Genomic DNA, 17,344 nt, shown 5'->3' on the forward strand with positions numbered 1-17,344 from the left:
AGTATTAAACCACAGATGGGCACCCAACGTTGCAAGGAAACTCTAAAATCTCTATCTTTAAGTAATATTTATCACACATACACACCAGCATAGACCCAAAAAATAGATATCAAGATTTATATAACATGGTATGAGACATAAATGACTCATTATAAAAAATGCCCAATTGTCAGTGGTTGTTCTTAATAATATATCATGAATAACAGAACTGTTCAACTCAAAACAACTGCGTATATACTTCCATGGTACTGACAATAGCTTCCCAGAAAATGACATCATTATATTCTGTACAAATGTTTATGTAATTTCAGAAGATGACCATATTCCATTATGGTTTATTTTTATGGACCATGGTACAGTGTTCTTGAAAATAATACTATATGGTGGACAAAAGTTTCAAATAATAACCAATCATTTGGGTACTCTTTTCCCTTTGCATTCAAACAATTAAGCTATCTTAAGCCTTCTTAAGCCATTCACTGCCTCAGGGAAGAAATGTGGCAGAGCAGAAAAATAAATAGGCAAGCAAGGAAACACAAAGAAAATACTATGTTGTTTCAAAGGTAGTGTCTTGAGAATTACAAATATCTAAAAGAACTCAGGAAATATGAAAATGTCATAAATTAGAACAAGACATTCCCAGCCAGAAAGGAGCTAAATATTCTATGTTTTAGGAGAATGGTGGAAGAGTTGGAAAAGCGGTAAGGATGCAGAGATTCAGAAGGTCTTTGATAAAAACAAAAACAACAAAGCCCTTTCTCATACCGCATGTAGGGGGGATGTGAAGGGAGAGAAACGGGTGTGGAAAATAGAAATGCCTGGATATCTGGTAAGTTTGGGCAATGAGAGCATTTGGAAGTCTGCAAGTTCCACAAGAAACATGTCTGGATGGTGTATCTAAAAGATAACTACAGGCCAGCCTTCCTAGCCAAGTTCCCTGAAGGCCAATACGACCCAGGAGCAATAGCATAACCTTGTGTGACTGAGAATGCCGTGGAAATAGAATGTATGGAAATCTATGGTAATGGATTGTGACAGCCCAGCTACTTTTGCTTGAAGCACTATGACATGCAAGCAGCAGAAAGGTCCCCAAGTGCCCAACAGCTGAGGAAAGAGCCAGGCCTTACAAGTCCGTCATCTGCAGGGAGATGTCACACACCAGAAGGAACCAAGAACTGGGGGATGTCATCATGAGCATAGCGCACTGAGATGTAGGTGAACCCCTAAAACATAATACCTTGGAGCTTTGTAAACGTCTAGAATTTATACAGGATCCTGAACCATAAATGAACTGGGATTGTGATTATGTCACATAGACTAGGAGTTCCTAATAGATACTAAATTGAGAAAATAGTAGATTATATTTATTAAATAGCTGAATTTGTATCCTGAGATTATTTATTTTAGAAAACTCAAAAACATAAGTTTTACACTCTGCAAGATAAGTGAATCTCTTTGGAATCAATCTTCTATGAAAAGAGTAGTGATTGGGTTTTAGTCCAATTTAAAGGGAATTTCCCTATCCTGCATGGGGAAAAGTGTAGCCAAATATCTCAACCTCAAAGATAACTATAGTTTAAGCCTGTTCTGTCAATTCATAATGAGCATTTGTGAAAAAGATATTACATAGGTAAAAATAATTTACTTTTAGACAACAACTTGTTGTTCCAGTCAAGCTCTTCACTTTTTATTCCAAGAATGTCGATAGGTTTTTGGACAAAGATGCATCAAGTTTACCAAAAGGGAAATTATTGTGGGGAACCTTTAAAAGTTCAGGAATGGGGAACCTTTTTTTCTGCCAAGGGCCATTTGGATATTTATAACATCGTTCTCAGGCCATACGCAATTATCAACTTAAAAATTAGCCTGCTCTATTTGGTCAAGCTCACCCCTAATGCCTTGGCAGGGCCAGACCACATGATTTCCCAGGCCTTGCCTGCTGGATGCTCCCCACCCCTGGCTAAATCATGGATGCATTTTAGTCAAAAAATGTCTTCCTCCTTTTTCTTGCCCCAGGGAGAGAGGGCTAAGCATTCCCTTCTTAATGGGCCTTTTCAGGTCTCAGGAGGAAGCTCACAGGCAGTAGTAACAGGGGTGTGTATTCCATCCCATCAGTTCTGTGCTCCAGGAGGTGCAGGCGGGGCGAAAGGGCAGTGTTAGCAGCAGGACCCTGGACATGGGATTCTCTAGTCCAGTGGTCGGCAAACTCATTAGTCAACAGAGCCAAATATCAACAGTACAACGATTGAAATTTCTTTTGAGAGCCAAATTTTTTAAACTTAAACTTCTTCTAATGCCACTTCTTCAAAATAGACTCACCCAGGCTGTGGTATTTTGTGGAAGAGCCACACTCCAGGGCCAAAGAGCCGCATGTGGCTCGCGAGCCGCAGTTTGCATTAGCCCAGGGTTTCATAGATACTGCTTTTTCACCGCTCTAGTCAATTAGGAGGAAGAATATGTCCCCTGTCAACCTCAGAGAAGTGTGTAGGAACCCAATGACATGCATTTTGAAAAAAAAGAAGTTTGTGAAAAAGTAGAAATGTTGTTGTTGAAGTTGCTGCTGCTGTTATGGTTGTTCATCTTGGACAGTATCAACCCTAACATCTTTGCTCTTACGTTTCTTCAATTAAAAACATGGGGTGTAATACTATAAAAATAGTTAAGTACTCAAAATGAATTCATTTAATAAACTAAAATAATTTAAAAATAATGGCAGTAACTATACTAACACTGAAAAATTATATTTAGCGACAAAACGGGATACAATGCAATATACACACTCTGATCATCAGTATTGTTGGAACCAAATAGAGCCTCTGGAAGCGTTTCTTTCATGCTAATATCATGTACATCCTATAATGTGCATGTATTAATTATTTAATTAGAACAAGTCATAATTTTCCAAAATCTTTTCGTTCTAACACCACATCCTTCCGTTTCTGCATTATTTCTTTGAGCTTGGCTGCTCCTGCGAGTGAGAGAGTCTGTGGTCAAGTTCCCTCAGACACTGACCATCACACACGTGCCGGGGGTGCACCGCACAGCATGCGCAGGCCCCAGTCACTGCTCCACAGGTGAGTGCTGCCCTGGACTCAGCCTGCGAGGCGGGTGACCAGCTCGGAGGCAGTTTTCTGTAACAGATCTAGTTTCACAGGTAATGCATTCCCCTATTTTTCTTCTGACAACCTGACATTCCTATCTCCCTACAGTCATCTATTTAAAAGCACTGACCTGCCGAAGCCGGTGTGGCTCAGTGGATAGAGCGTCGGCCTGCGGACTCAAGGGTCCCAGGTTCGATTCCGGTCAAGGGCACGTACCTTGGTTGTGGGCACATCCCCAGTAGGGGGCATGCAGGAGGCAGCTGATCGATGTTTCTAACTCTCTATCCCTCTCCCTTCATCTCTGTAAAAAATCAATAAAATATATTATTTTTTAAATAAATAAATTAATTAATTAATTAATTAATTAATTAAAAGCACTGACCTAACGGACACTATGCAGTTGGCCAAACCATCCCCCACCCACCAATCCCATCCCTTTTTCTTTACCTCACAGTACAAAAGGTACTATTTTCCCTTTGCATTCAAACTATTAAGCTATCTTAAGCTAATGGTTGTTCATCTTGGACAGTGTCTACCCTAACACCTTTGGGATAGGACTGCACAGCGGAAGGCGAATGTCCTAGTTAAATAAGCCTGCACATACGCAGCAGCCTGTGTGGCCACCACAGCCCGGATGGATATTTTGTGCATATGACTCCGTGTTTGGATCCAGCCTTCAGTAATCCCTGCGAAGCAACAGCAATAGGTTCCAATGAGCAGGCCGGAACCACCGGCATACTGCATGTCTTCAGCCTTTCTGTTTTAAAAATCAGGCGATAATAAATCTGCGGTCTGCTGTGCAGTGCAATGATGTGGAAGGGTTACCTAAATCGATTCTAGCCACGCTGTTCAAAGGCAAAGCACAGCTTGGAGCTCATTATTTTGGAAAATAGAAGTGAAATGATAGGATGTAAATAATTACGTAATTCATTTGAAAAAATATATGTATAGCGGTCTGGCAGGTGCTCAGGGGTGTAATAAAAACAGTTGCTAATAAATAGAAAGGAAACATTGCATTAGCCCAGGGTTTCATAGATACTGCTTTTTCACGTATTGTCATAAAAATAGCACCTATGCATAGAAATACATAACAACATAGTTCACCTGTAATTTAATGTTACATTTTCCGTGAAATGTTATAACCACATAGCATATGGTTACATAGTTATAAAATATATGGCTATAAACATTTCCTTATTTTTTTTTAGTGATTTAGAGAAAGAAAGGGAGGGAGGGAGGGAGGAAGGGAAACAGAGAGAGAGAGAGAGAGAGAGAGAGAGAGAGGAACATCAATGTGAGAGAGCAACACCAACAGGTTGCCTCCCCTATGCACCACCGCCTTAGACCAAGCCCCAACCTGAGCAAGTGCCCTGACTGGAATGGAACCCACCACCTTCTGATGGACAGGACAATGCTCCAACCAACTGAGCCAGACTGGCCAGGGCTGTAAACATTTTCTGAGGTATTAAGATTTCAGTATCTCTATAGACATACGAATCCAGTATCGTTAAAAAAGCAATCATTTGATTCCATACGACAGGTCTTTCTGCGAGCTGTTTTTATAGAAAAGATGTTCTATAGAAAAGTCTCTTCTCACCGTCACCAATCCTATAATCAGCCCCTTCAGTCAAGCTTCTGTCCTCTCCATGCTGATCAAAGGGAACAATAATGTCCAAGTTTCAAAATCCAATAATCACTTTTGCTTCAGGGTAAGTGGCAGGTCAGCATTTTTCAACAGAAGTGACATCCCCTCCATCTTTAAGTGCTTCCTCTTTTGGCTTCCAGGTTTTTATTTTTCTTGCCACTGGCTACTTTTCTATTCCCTTTGCTTGCACCCCATCTTCTCCCTTGCCATTCAAGTCTGCATGCCTAAGACCTTGCTCCTAGAATTTTCACTCACTAGACTCCCTTTGTAGGTGATATCAAGAAGCTTTGTGGCTTTAAATGCCTTTGGAGTGCTGATTACTATCAAACATATGTTTCCATCTCTGACCTCTCAATCTCGAACTGTTGACTCTAATATTCATTTGATATCATTATTGGTTCTCTTATAAGCATCACACCAGACATACTACAAGATAATTATTTTTATCTACACCCTCACGTTATTCTATTTTTTTCCATTTTAGAAAACAATACACAATCGATTAAATTAAAAACTCTAAGAATCTCTTTCTCTCACTCCCAATGTTTATCAGCAAGTCTAGATGGCATCTCCAAAATGTACTGGAATCTACTCACTTTATCGTCCCTGCCAACCCTTTACTCCAGGCATCGTCCTTCCTTGCACTGACTGCTAAAATAACCCAGAAATGTGGCACAAAGACTTGAGACTGAGCGAATGCTGTTGGAACCAATAGACTTGCTGGATGTATTGTTGCCACAAACCTCCAATTTGTAAAAACTCAATAGCTGCAAAGTGCAATAAAGCCAGGCACATAAAAAAGACTTGCCTGGAGCAGCAGCAAATGATCTTTTAATGCTCAGCATATTAACAGAAAAGTACAAAATAGGTGTTTTGTGTCAAAAACAGTCACCAAAAGACAAATCTTGGAGGATATATGTATATATATATATATATATATATATATATATAGACTGTCAAAGAGGCCACTTTTTATGGTAATTAAAATTACCAGTCCTTGGTTTCCTTTATAACTAAAAAATTATTTTTAGTTTTTCAGTGGTTTCCATCAAATTATAACATCATTTGAAATAGAACAGAGCAGAGAATAAATATAAGATACTCAGTTCTCTGCAGCTTAAAGTGAATAGCTTTATCGTATAAAAAATTCTTGCATCTAAATCTAAAACTGAAAATGGAAATGCAGGTTAGAATAAGTGAGTACAGCACACATGAGGAAGAAACCTTTCTTTCAGGGGAAACCTTTCTCAATCCTATGCTGTTAATACTACAACAAATATGTTAATTCAAAAGTGCAATGGATTCTGCTGTTTAAAAATATATGCCAAAGGAAGGTTCTGATTTGTTAAAGGCTAACATTTGAGAAGGTGTTTATAATTGATTAGTGAAGTGTTTAGATGTTCAGAATATCTTTATTTTCCTGTGGATGGTTCTCTAGTTTTTAAAAAAGTCATATGGATGAAACAGTTGATATACAAATCAAGAAAAAGTCTACCTTTCAGCACTAGCTAGTTTGGCTCAGTGGATAGAGCATCAGCCTGCAGACTGAAGGGCCCCGGTTCGATTCTAGTCAAGGGCACATGCTCTAGTTGTGGGCTTAATTCCCAGGGGGTGGGGGGTGTGCAGGAGGCAGCTGATCCATGATTTTCTCTAATCATTGATGTTTCTATCTCTCCCTCTTCCTTCCTCTCTGAAATCAATAAAAATATTTTCAAAAAAGAGAAAGTCTATTTTTCAGATCAATTTTAACAGACCTTTTTATAATTTTAGGTAAACAGTGTAATTTTATTAGTGAAGGTACAAAAGTAATGGCAAGAAAATTTCAGGAGTGACTAACAAGGAGTTTATATCATCATGGCTGTTGCATGGTAGCTGGCCCTCCTTCACAGCCATGTAAATAGATTGTGACTCTTAGTACATTTTATACATAGCAAATTTAAAAACAAAATCTTCAGTTATCTATAATCTAAAGGGAAAGAAGTTCCATATTATACCTTTACTTAAGTCAAATTTTGTGTGCTGTAAATATTTGAAGTTATGATAAAGACCATATTTACGTTATACTAGAGGCCCGATGCACGAAAATTCATGCAAGAATGGGCCTTCCTTTCCCTGGCTGCCAGCACTGCCTTCGCTCCAGCCCAGAGCCATCTTTCTGCCTTCACTCCTGCCCGAAGCCGCCTTTCCGCCCTCCCACACTGCCCAGAGGTCCAGAGGGCTGGGGTGATGTGGAACACCTGTGTCATTGCAATGGCTACGACGCAAGTCCCGCCCCATCCCCACCACTCGGCGCCTGCATATGCAAATTAACCCACCATCTTTGTTGGGCTAATTTGCATACTCACTCCTGATTGGCTGGTGGGCGTCCTGGAGGTACAGTCAATTAGCATGTTACTCTTTTATTAGTGTAGATTTCTTAAGCATGAGTGCATTAGTGTGTATATTTAGCTAATATTATTTTAACAAACCAAAATTTTCAATTCACTAAGCCTGTGTTACCATTCTAATTATGTAATGACATCAGGAATGAGACTGATGTTTCAAATTTAGATGCAAGAGGCACACACACACACACACACACACACAAATGTTTTAAAACCTTTATTCAATATCAAGCTGAACAACAGATCCTAAGTCTGAGATTTTTTAAAATTATATACATGAACATATTAATTCATCTGTATGCTTGAGCCAGCTAGAATTAGCATGGGAGAGCCCATAGGGTACATCTTTTTCCAATTTCTAGTTCAGTGACTTCTAATTAATATCTTGAAATCAGCTATGCTTTGAATATTTAAACCACAGAAATTGGTAAAAACTACAAATCAGGAACCTGTTTGTTTTATGTTATTAAACATTTACCAGCACTTGCCTTACTATAATACAAAATATTTTATTTTTTTTGCATGACTTGGAGAAGTAAACCTACTTAAAGGTTTTCATAATTTCCTTGACTTGGAGAAATTTTAAGAGGAATGTGATCAGTTTCTACACATCTAAATGATTGAACTTTGAGATAAAAAATTCTTAGTGCTTCCTTTGTTAATTTCTAGATTAGTTTAATTCGAGAATCCTGAAATAAAAAACATGCTTTAAAAAAATAGTTTTTAAAAGCTGGCAGGATTTGCTATAAATATGATACAGAAACAAATAATAATTTGTTAAGCATAAACTTATATTCCATTTTTTTGTGTTCATTATATTGAGTTCAGTGTTCCATTTAGTGTCTGTCATTAAAAAACATGATGAATTGAAACTTAAAAGGAAATTTCATAAAGTTGTACTTACATATCTATATACAACAAATCATGCGAAATACTTTAAGTAAACTTTTATACAGTTTAACCAAGTTTGAGGAGCATTGGTCTAATCCAATTGCCTCATTTATAGATTAAACGTAAAACACTCATAATTAACCAAAACCGGAGGCCAGAGGCATGGTGTCATTCACCTGGAGTTATATACTCATAGATGGACACGGTGTTTTTTTATTTCCCTGCACCACACTAAAGCTTCATACTTTATACATCTTACAGCAGACAGCCAGAACAAAAGAAACTTTTGCTTGAAGAGGTCTTTTTTCACATAAACTGCATAGGAGAGAGGTTAGGAAAAACAAGTGAAGTCACCCATTGTCTCCTCTTCCCGAAAGCACAGATCCCGACTGTTAGAAGTAATTACGGACTTCAAATTCACCTGAGCCATTTCAGAGCTGCTACCTCAATTCTCTTTCATATGAAGTAGCACATTGGAAAAATGAATGTTGTTAGTAGAACCACAAAGAGAGCAGTGCCTGGCTTCCACTTGTATATAAGCTTTGGGTTTAAAAGTAATTATAATTTCTTTCTCTTTCCATTCACCAAATGACTTTCATACAGCAAACTTCAACCTTTTTCATGTAATGGCACACATAAGCTAATTACTGAAATTCTGTGGCACACCATAAAGTGTATTATATGTCTTGCTGATCTGACATTCATTTGAGTGTTTAAACTGCTCAAAGGCTCAGTTCATTTGAATTCTCCTCATAATTCAAGACTGAATATCTTGTTTTGATAATGTCATAACCTAGGTGGTTTCCAAACATTATATAACATGTATAGCACAAAATTATGTAAGTGAGCTGAAATATCATATGATTCATGTGCATTACAATGAATGAATAAGATTATTCTGGAGACAATTTGATAATTTAAATGACTATTCCACATTCATTCTCCTCTTCTATCTATCTTCTATAAGGTAAAACATAACACGTTTTATAATTATTGCTGAGATTCTCATTTAATGTATGAGCTTTCACAATTATCAGTGATGTTTATTGAACTTTGAAAAGAGAATTGCATTTTGCAAACCTTCTGATGTTAGCACTCGGAAAACTCCTTTTGAGAATATTTCTGAATGTTCTTAATATGTCAGGCCTACATAATTATATAACTCAAGAAATGATTTTGAGTGGACGTGAAATGCTGGCTTTCAGTAAATCTGAAGAGACCCTAAAATATAGTGGGCTAATTAAAATGTTAAAATACTCTTAAAATCACAATATATAAACTGTTTGAAGTATGTTGTTGGCTGTAGTAAACTGGTACATTGCTAATATTGGGGGAGATTCATTACCAGCTAACACCTCCAATAATTCCAAGATTCTATTCAATGACAAAGGTTTTATTTTAATGCATAAAGAACCCTGAGATACTTAGAACTTTTCATAGGGATCTTTTCCCATCTAATAATGTACATTTTTTTCAATCTATTGACATTTCCTCAGTTTCTTATATAACCTCTATTTTAAGAGTGAGGAAAATAATTCTGGATCTTAATTCACTCATTCCCTGATGAGAGAGAATAGAGAAAATGCAGGGAAATGCATATAAAAGGCAGACTGGGTAGGCCCGTGGTCAACAAACTGCGGCTCCCGAGCCACATGCGGCTCTTTGGCCCCTTGAGTGTGGCTCTTCCACAAAATACCATGGTCTGGGTGAGTCTATTTTGAAGAAATGGCGTTAGAAGAAGTTTAAGTTTAAAAAATTTGGCTCTCAAAAGAAATTTCAATCATTGTACTGTTGATATTTGGCTCTGTTGACTAATGAGTTTGCCGACCACTGGGGTAGGCTAACCTTGAATAGTTAGGGTGCACAGCCAGAAATTCATGGTTGCACTATGTTCTTTGCTTATTTGGGGAACATGTATAATTTCTTTTCATAATAATAAAGTTCGGTAAGACTAAGAGAAAGTCTAGCATCGTAATGGAAGGCTTTGGATTAAGAATGTCCTGTTCAGAAACTCCAGCTCCACAGAACCCTGAGATTAGCCAATTCTCTTCAATCTTGGGGCGGGGGGTGACCATCACCTCATCTGAAAGCTAACGATAACATTATTGAACTAGAGGCGCGATGCACGAAATTCATGCAAACATGAGCCTTCCTTCCCCCAGCTGCCGGCACTGGCTTTCCTTTGGAACCCAGGACCTGGGCTTCCCTCCGGTACTTGGGACCCAGGCTTCCCTTGCAGCCCCGGCTTCATCCAGAAGGTCATCTGGTCTAATTAGTATATTATGCTTTTATTATTATAGTTACTCATGGGTGTTGAAAAGGATAACTCGGCAATGCCTATGGAGCCCCTAGTATAGTACCCAGTACTAGATGTCTTCGAAGAGGTTCGTGTTAAATACCTTGAGTATAAAGAACTGAATACAGGAAAGATTTTAACTTTGAAAATGAAAGAGCAAATATCTTATGGGACAGAGAGAGTTAAGAAAGAAACAAGCAATGTGAGAAAGTATCTCATGTCTCAGAACAAAGAAGCCATACTGTGCTTCATGTTTTAGAGACTTAGTGAACCAGACTGCCCTCCATCTCTGGAAACGGTGAGCCTGAGGGAGAGGAATGGACAGGTATCAAGCCCTAGAAGGAGGGGCCATGTTGAGTTTCTCCTGAGCACGGGAAGCAGGTAGAAGAGGGCAAGGCACAGATTAAGAGTTGCATCCCCATTAGCGTAGAGCTGGAGGAGGGAGAACAGATGGGACTATTCTGTCTCTGCTAATGGAACCACACCCTCCTGAGCTCCTTATGGAGGCTCCTGAAGTGTCTCAGAATTGAAGGCAGTGACTAGATCTCCACTGCAGCATCTTGTAGTCAAAGTGGCAATTGACTTGATGTGTATCCTGTTGTCTGGCCCTACTAAGCACACAGGATTCTTATAAGAATCCAGAGACCAGAGAGCTCAAGCTGGGATTGTATTTCATGCTAGTTGCTGAGACTGTATTTCATAACAGTTCAGCAGGTGGAACTTATACACTGTACATATATTTTTGGTTTACCCTTTTGTCCACTAATATTTGTAGCCACCATACAAGGGTACTGAATATTCTGGAGGCAAGAGGAGGACACTGTTTCCAAAGGAGGCTTCCAAAAGAGAAATCAGAGGAGCCCTGAAAATAAAGGTCAGATAGCTCTTATCAAAATATACCTCGCCCCACCACTGTGCTCAGTCTAAGCCTGTCATTCTATCTGTATCAAAGTCCCTGAGTCCTTGCAGAGGTCAGTTAAGTTTGCTTTTTATTTGGGAAAGGTATTATAACTTTGAAAATAGCACTCTTTTACCAAACCCTAGTAACTCTATGCAGAGAGCAATTTGTAAAAATAATACATTAGGGAGAGTTGTAATTTTATTACATAAGTATAATTGCTCTTTCATACTAATTAATGTTTATTGTTTCTATAATAGGTCATTGCAAAAAATCACTATTCCTGACTGATTACTTACCCTTCCTCTCCGTTTTCTTGTTTCTGATGTGTCTGATTTTAAAGCTGAGATTCTACGATATGTGGTAATTGACTTTATTAACTGGAGCAATTTGTCCCAACATGACATCCTGTCAAAAGCCAGTTGTGTTTATGCTTCAATTACTCAGTATAGATTGAGAAGAAAGTGCTCAATATCATTGTAGATTGCTAGGATTTTTCTGCAGAATTATTAACTTGAGTAGTTTTCTTTTTTCAGACTTTTTTTTTTAATTTTAGAAGCAACTACAAAAATTGAAAAGCAAAAATCCATTTTATAACCTGTCATTAGTAAAAAATGCTAAAAATAAAATTTATCCATTCATCATTACAGTTGCCAATTCTTTAAGCAACTTATATATGAGCTTTTTGTATGTGATTCATAGCTGCTTATTTTAGCAAAAAGATAGGACTAGATGTATTCAGAGATGAGGAGTGAGAATGAGAACAAGACCATTTGAAGAAAATGTCCCTCTGGCAATGTATCTAACAGGAATAAATCTCTCTGGATTCTTCAGACACTGTTGCAGCCTTCGTGCTTAAATGTCACAGAAATATTGGACCCCGATAAGGCATTCCTCAGATATTACCACCTGGGCAACAATTACTGCTAGCTACACAGCAAGCTAAGTATGGGTATTTGAGATATCTTCCTACTCAAGCTATTGTATGAGTAATAGTGCAGACAAACTATTTCATTCAACATGAGGCTTCCAGCCAGACAGAGAAGACAAGATGCTAAAAAATCCCTTATAGTTGAGGGCAATCTAAAATGCTGTAGAAAATATTGTATGGTAATGTGTGATATTATGTGTGACATTAGGGAAGAATATAGGTATTATATGTGCAAGTATATGGGGGATTCTGAAGACATCACTTTGAATAGTTGTATGCCAAAGGGAAAGATATAAATTTAACATATTTGGCTTTGGTCCACCCTCGCCAGCGGCGCTGTTAAATAAAAAAATAATGAGCCACATATGTAATTTTAAATTGGTTAGCAGTCAGATTTTTAGAAAATGAAAAGACTCAAGTGAAAATAATTTAATAATAGATTTCATTTAGCACATTATGTAAAACTTATTTCAGTCATTTAAACGTGTAATTGAAATTATTAATGATACTTTACATTTTACATTAAGTCTTCAAAATCCAATGTATATTTTACACTTTAGCATGTCTCCATTCAGTCTGGCCACATTTCATTAACTTAATATCTATGCATGCCTCATGGCTATGGGACTGATGAACACAGAGCTATAGCACCTTTTCAACATCTTTCTATGTGTTCCTCTACTCCCACGAGTTCAGGGAACACATCATCAGAAATTTCTCAAACACTATGAAAAATTACTTAAAGTGTGTGTTACAAGTACCTACTATAGGGTATCACAGACTTCACTAATTAGTCAGAAAGTTCAATGTTATAATAACTAGTTTCAGTTTGTCAATTTTCTCTTTTTCATGTATGACATATGGTTCAATTTGTTGTCTATTAATATAATCAAATATGTGAATAATATATCATGGAAAACATGCAATAGAATGAATTTGGATATAGTTTTTCAAGACATTAATTTCTGTCATACTAAGTTACTATTTCAGTTAAGCCATGAGGAGAATATAAGAAATATAAGAAAAAATAATAAGAAAACTACTGAAAAATTTAACAATATTGAATTCACCATTAGAGGGAGTTTACTGATAAAAGCATTGTAGACACCATATAACCTCTGTACATATATTTTTTTACTGACTCATTTAATTAGTAAAATGTATTATGTAAAAAGTAAATGCACCTGCCAATAGGACAGTTTATATTTTTCCTTGTTAGCATTTATTAATTTCAGCCCTAACATTAATATATAAATATCACAATTATTTTTTATTATAAATATATTTTATTGATTTTTTTACAGAGAGGAAGAGAGAGGGATAGAGAGTTAGAAACATCAGTGAGAGAGAAACATCGATCAGCTGCCTCTTACACACCCCCTACTGGGGATGTGCCCGCAACCAAGGTACATGCCCTTGACAGGAATCGAACCTGGGACCCTTGAGTCCGCAGGCCAATGCTCTATCCACTGAGCCAAACCAGTTTCGGCCACAATTATTTTTTAAAATGACCATGTCTAACCTCACCATTGACTCCAGGGATTCACTTAGAAACTGGAGGTCCAATAACGTTACTATGTCTCAAATCCACATTAAAAATTGTATTCATTCCAGGTCCTGCAGCCTAGCCCTTCCCACACTTCACAATTTCTAGGTTTCTTAGTCCCATTCCAATGATCACACCGATTCCTCATTACACTTTGCACACGCAGTCCTGCCACACTCAGTCTCACCACAGAAGGCTCTCTCATCCTACTGCATTAGAGGAGGTTGCCTGATAATGCATGCACTGCTCCCCTGTCCTGGCATGTTCATCTATTCAGTCTTCTCATCTATTGAGCTCTTTGTATTCCCCAATGATCTCTAAAATTCGAGGCTCCGGGATTACATGATCTGCCTTTTAAGGCTCTGTAATCAACCTGGGTGACCTCAAAATTACTGTGGATGACTCATCTAGCACCTACAAGATCTTCAGATACTAAATTTGCTTAAGTTCAAGAACATTCATATCTACTCACCCAGAGTAAAAGCCAAATGATATACCAAGTCATTACTTAAAATTGCTCTAATAAATCTTAAAATCTATGTATATTTTATCATAAAATCTTAAAAGGCATGCAAGATCTTTCAATTTACTGTTATATTAAAGGAAAAATATATAACTTTATGAAAACCTTTAAAAAATGATGAAGACATTATCAGGGCCTTCTGGACTAAACAGAAATCTAAATATTTTTATTATTTTAAGTTAGAAAGAATAGAAAATAACTCTTTTTAAAAAATACATAGGTGTTTTTTTGTTTTTTTTTTATTGATTTCAGAGAGGAAGAAAGAGGGAGAGATGGAAACATCAATGAAGAGAGAGAATCATTGGTCATCTGCCTCCTGTATGCCCCTCTTTGGGGATCGAGCCCACAACCCAGGCATGTGCCCTAATCAGGAATTGAACCATGACCTCTTGATTCATAGGTCAATGCTCAACCACTGAGCCACTGGGTTAGAAAATAACTCTATAAAGGATAACTCTATAAAGGAGTCAGGACAACTATGTAAAAATCTTACTTGACTCCTAAATAATTACATGGCTTTGGGGAATATCACTTTGTCTCCATTTCCCCATTCATCATGTAAGAGAGAAGAGAGTAATATCTTCTACAACTAAGTCATCTCCTTTCCAACTGCAAAGTGTATGTGTCTATGATTACGGGAGTGAATGATATGGCTAATTGAAGGATTAGAAAATGGAGTACAGAGGTCAAGAAACATTTTGAAATTATATGACAGCAAAATAGCCAGGGGGTTCCATTTGTAGATATTCGAAAATAAATGGCACATTGTGATATATTATATGGAAATATATAACTTGACCACTAGATAAGGTAGAAAGGGGACTATAACTATACCCTATACATTCAGGCAATCAAAGCAAGCTGGCCTCTGTGTTCTCTGGGGCCATCATGACTCCACTACCCATCTTTCCCCACTGTCTTTGGGATGCTCACAGTTCTGGGACATAATGCTCCAGAGTTCAAGAACTGTTGGCATCAGACAGATGTGGGCTTGAAGTTGAGCTCTACCACTTACTAGCTGCATGTGTTTGGGTAAGATATTTTCCTTAACCAAATCTCTTTTGAATAAACAGCTTCATACAAATATAATGAAAAATCCTAATCCCTGTTTAATGATAAATTTTAAAATAGTAGTTAATTGCATTATATTGTATTGAGGTTTATAAGATGATTAGTCATTGGTAGTTATAATCTGGCATTAGAAATACATCCTAGCTAATAAAAGAGAAACATGCAAATTGACCATACCTCCACTACGCCCACCAGCCAATCAGAGCAAGTATGCAAATTAACCCAACTAAGATGGCTGTGGCCACAGAGCTGGAACAAGCAGGAGGCTTGGGTTGCCCCCTCCCTGGCCTGATCTGGCCTCCGCTCAAGGCTACAAAGTTTCAATTATAGAAGATAAATAAATCCCAGATACCTGCTTCCAGCCAGCCCTGGCCTCCGCTCAAGGAGGCACTAAAAAACAAAAAAGAAAAAAAGGAGGGGCTAGGAGCTTGGGTCACCAGCAGCCATGGCCAGCCTGCAAACAGCCCTCAGGCCCTTACCCAGGCTGGCCAGGCACCCCAGCGGGATCACCCACCCTGAAGGGGCTGTGGCCAGCCTGCAAACAGCCATCAGCCCCTCATTCAGGCTGGCCAGGCACGCCAGTGGGTACACCCACCCTGAAGGGGGTGTGGCTAGCCTGAAAACAGCCCTCAGGCCCTCACCCAGGCTGGCCAGGCACCCCAGCAGGACCCCCCACCCTGAAGGGGCTGTGGCCAGCCTGCAAACAGCCACCAGCCCCTCACCCAGGCTGGCCAGGCACCCCAGCAGGACCCCCGACCCTGAAGGGGCTGTGGCCAGCCTGCAAACAGCCATCAGCCCCTCACCCAGGCTGGCCAGGCACCCCAGTGGGGACCCCCACCCTGATCCGGGACACTCTTCAGGGCAAACCAGCCAGCCCCCATCCATGCACCAGGCCTTTATCTATACTAATAAAAGGGTAATATGCTAATTAGACGGGGAGACCTTCCAGGAGACCTTCCAGACGTTCTTCTGGACAAAGCCATGGTGGCAGGGCCGAGGTAGAGGTAGTTAGAGGCCAAGAGGGGAGGGCATTTGTGGGTGATCAGGCCAGGATGGGTTGGCAGTTGTGGGTGATCAGGCTTCTGGGGGATGGGGCCATTGGGGGGTAAGCAGACCAGCAGGGGAGCAAGTTGGGGATGAGCAGGCCATCACTGGGGGTCAGCTGGAGGTGATCAGGACAGTGGGTGGGGGCAGTTTGAAGTGAGTAGGCCAGCATGGGGGCAGTTGGGGGTGATCAGGCTGGTGGAGGGGGCATATGGGGACAAGCAGGCTGCAGTGGGTGGCAGTTGGGGGCAAGCAGGCAGGCAGAGTGGTTAGGGGCAATCAGGCAGGCAGGCAGGCAGGCAGGCAGGTGAGCAGTTAGGAGCCAGCAGTCCCAGATTGCGAGAGGAATGTCCGACTGCCAGTTTAGGCCTGATCCATGTAAACTGGCAGTAGGACATCCTTCGAGGGGTCCCAGATTGGAGAGGATGCAAGCCGGGATGAGGAACACCCCCTCCCCATGCACGAATTTCATGCACAGGGCCACTAGTTAATAATAAAAATGAGAGTAGAGTAAACCAATAATAATAATGATCTTAACTACATTGAAATAGCAAGGCCTTCTTATGACACCATTGAGAAACAATTATTTTCTAAAGTTAATATAAATTTAAAAGGCTCAAATTTTGTTCTTTTGTCATAAATAGTTCTATTGGCATTAACTAAGTTTGTAAAGAAATTTGTAAAGAAAAAGGGGAGGGGGGGCTTTTCTTAGAGCATTCCAACATTTTTTGTCAAATGAATTACAAGTGTGAAAAGATGTTTATCCCTCCAGAGTTGAGTAGCTGCACATAGCCTGGGGCAGTTAAAAACTTGTCATTTCCTAACTAAGCCAACTGCTCCTTTTACACTAAAGTTCCAAGTAAATAGTTTCGTTTTCTTCTTTATGATTAATGTATTCAAAGTTGGAAAATATTAATCCAAATGATGACCTATATATCTCATTATTTATTTTCCAGGTATATAAATCTAATTAAATACAGCTCCAAACCACATAACTGTTTTCTCATCTTTCAC

The 17,344-nt window shown here is 39.0% G+C and overlaps 2 long non-coding RNA genes across 2 annotated transcripts in view; both read left to right on the plus strand.

Moving 5' to 3' along the window:
- Positions 1-1,100: 1,100 nt before the first annotated feature.
- Positions 1,101-17,344, plus strand: part of LOC129150119 (uncharacterized) — a 57,693-nt gene continuing 41,449 nt past the window's right edge. The window contains exons 1-2 of the long non-coding RNA XR_008556851.1: positions 1,101-1,211; positions 2,958-3,154. This is a non-coding gene — a long non-coding RNA (uncharacterized LOC129150119). The remainder of the gene's footprint in view (positions 1,212-2,957; positions 3,155-17,344) is intronic.
- On the plus strand, positions 10,322-12,187 carry LOC129150122 (uncharacterized). Its single transcript, XR_008556853.1, has 4 exons — positions 10,322-10,405; positions 11,093-11,191; positions 11,476-11,578; positions 12,050-12,187. It is a non-coding gene; the product is annotated as an uncharacterized LOC129150122 (long non-coding RNA).

Source organism: Eptesicus fuscus, chromosome 8, assembly GCF_027574615.1.
Source record: "Eptesicus fuscus isolate TK198812 chromosome 8, DD_ASM_mEF_20220401, whole genome shotgun sequence".
NCBI lineage: Eukaryota > Metazoa > Chordata > Mammalia > Chiroptera > Vespertilionidae > Eptesicus > Eptesicus fuscus.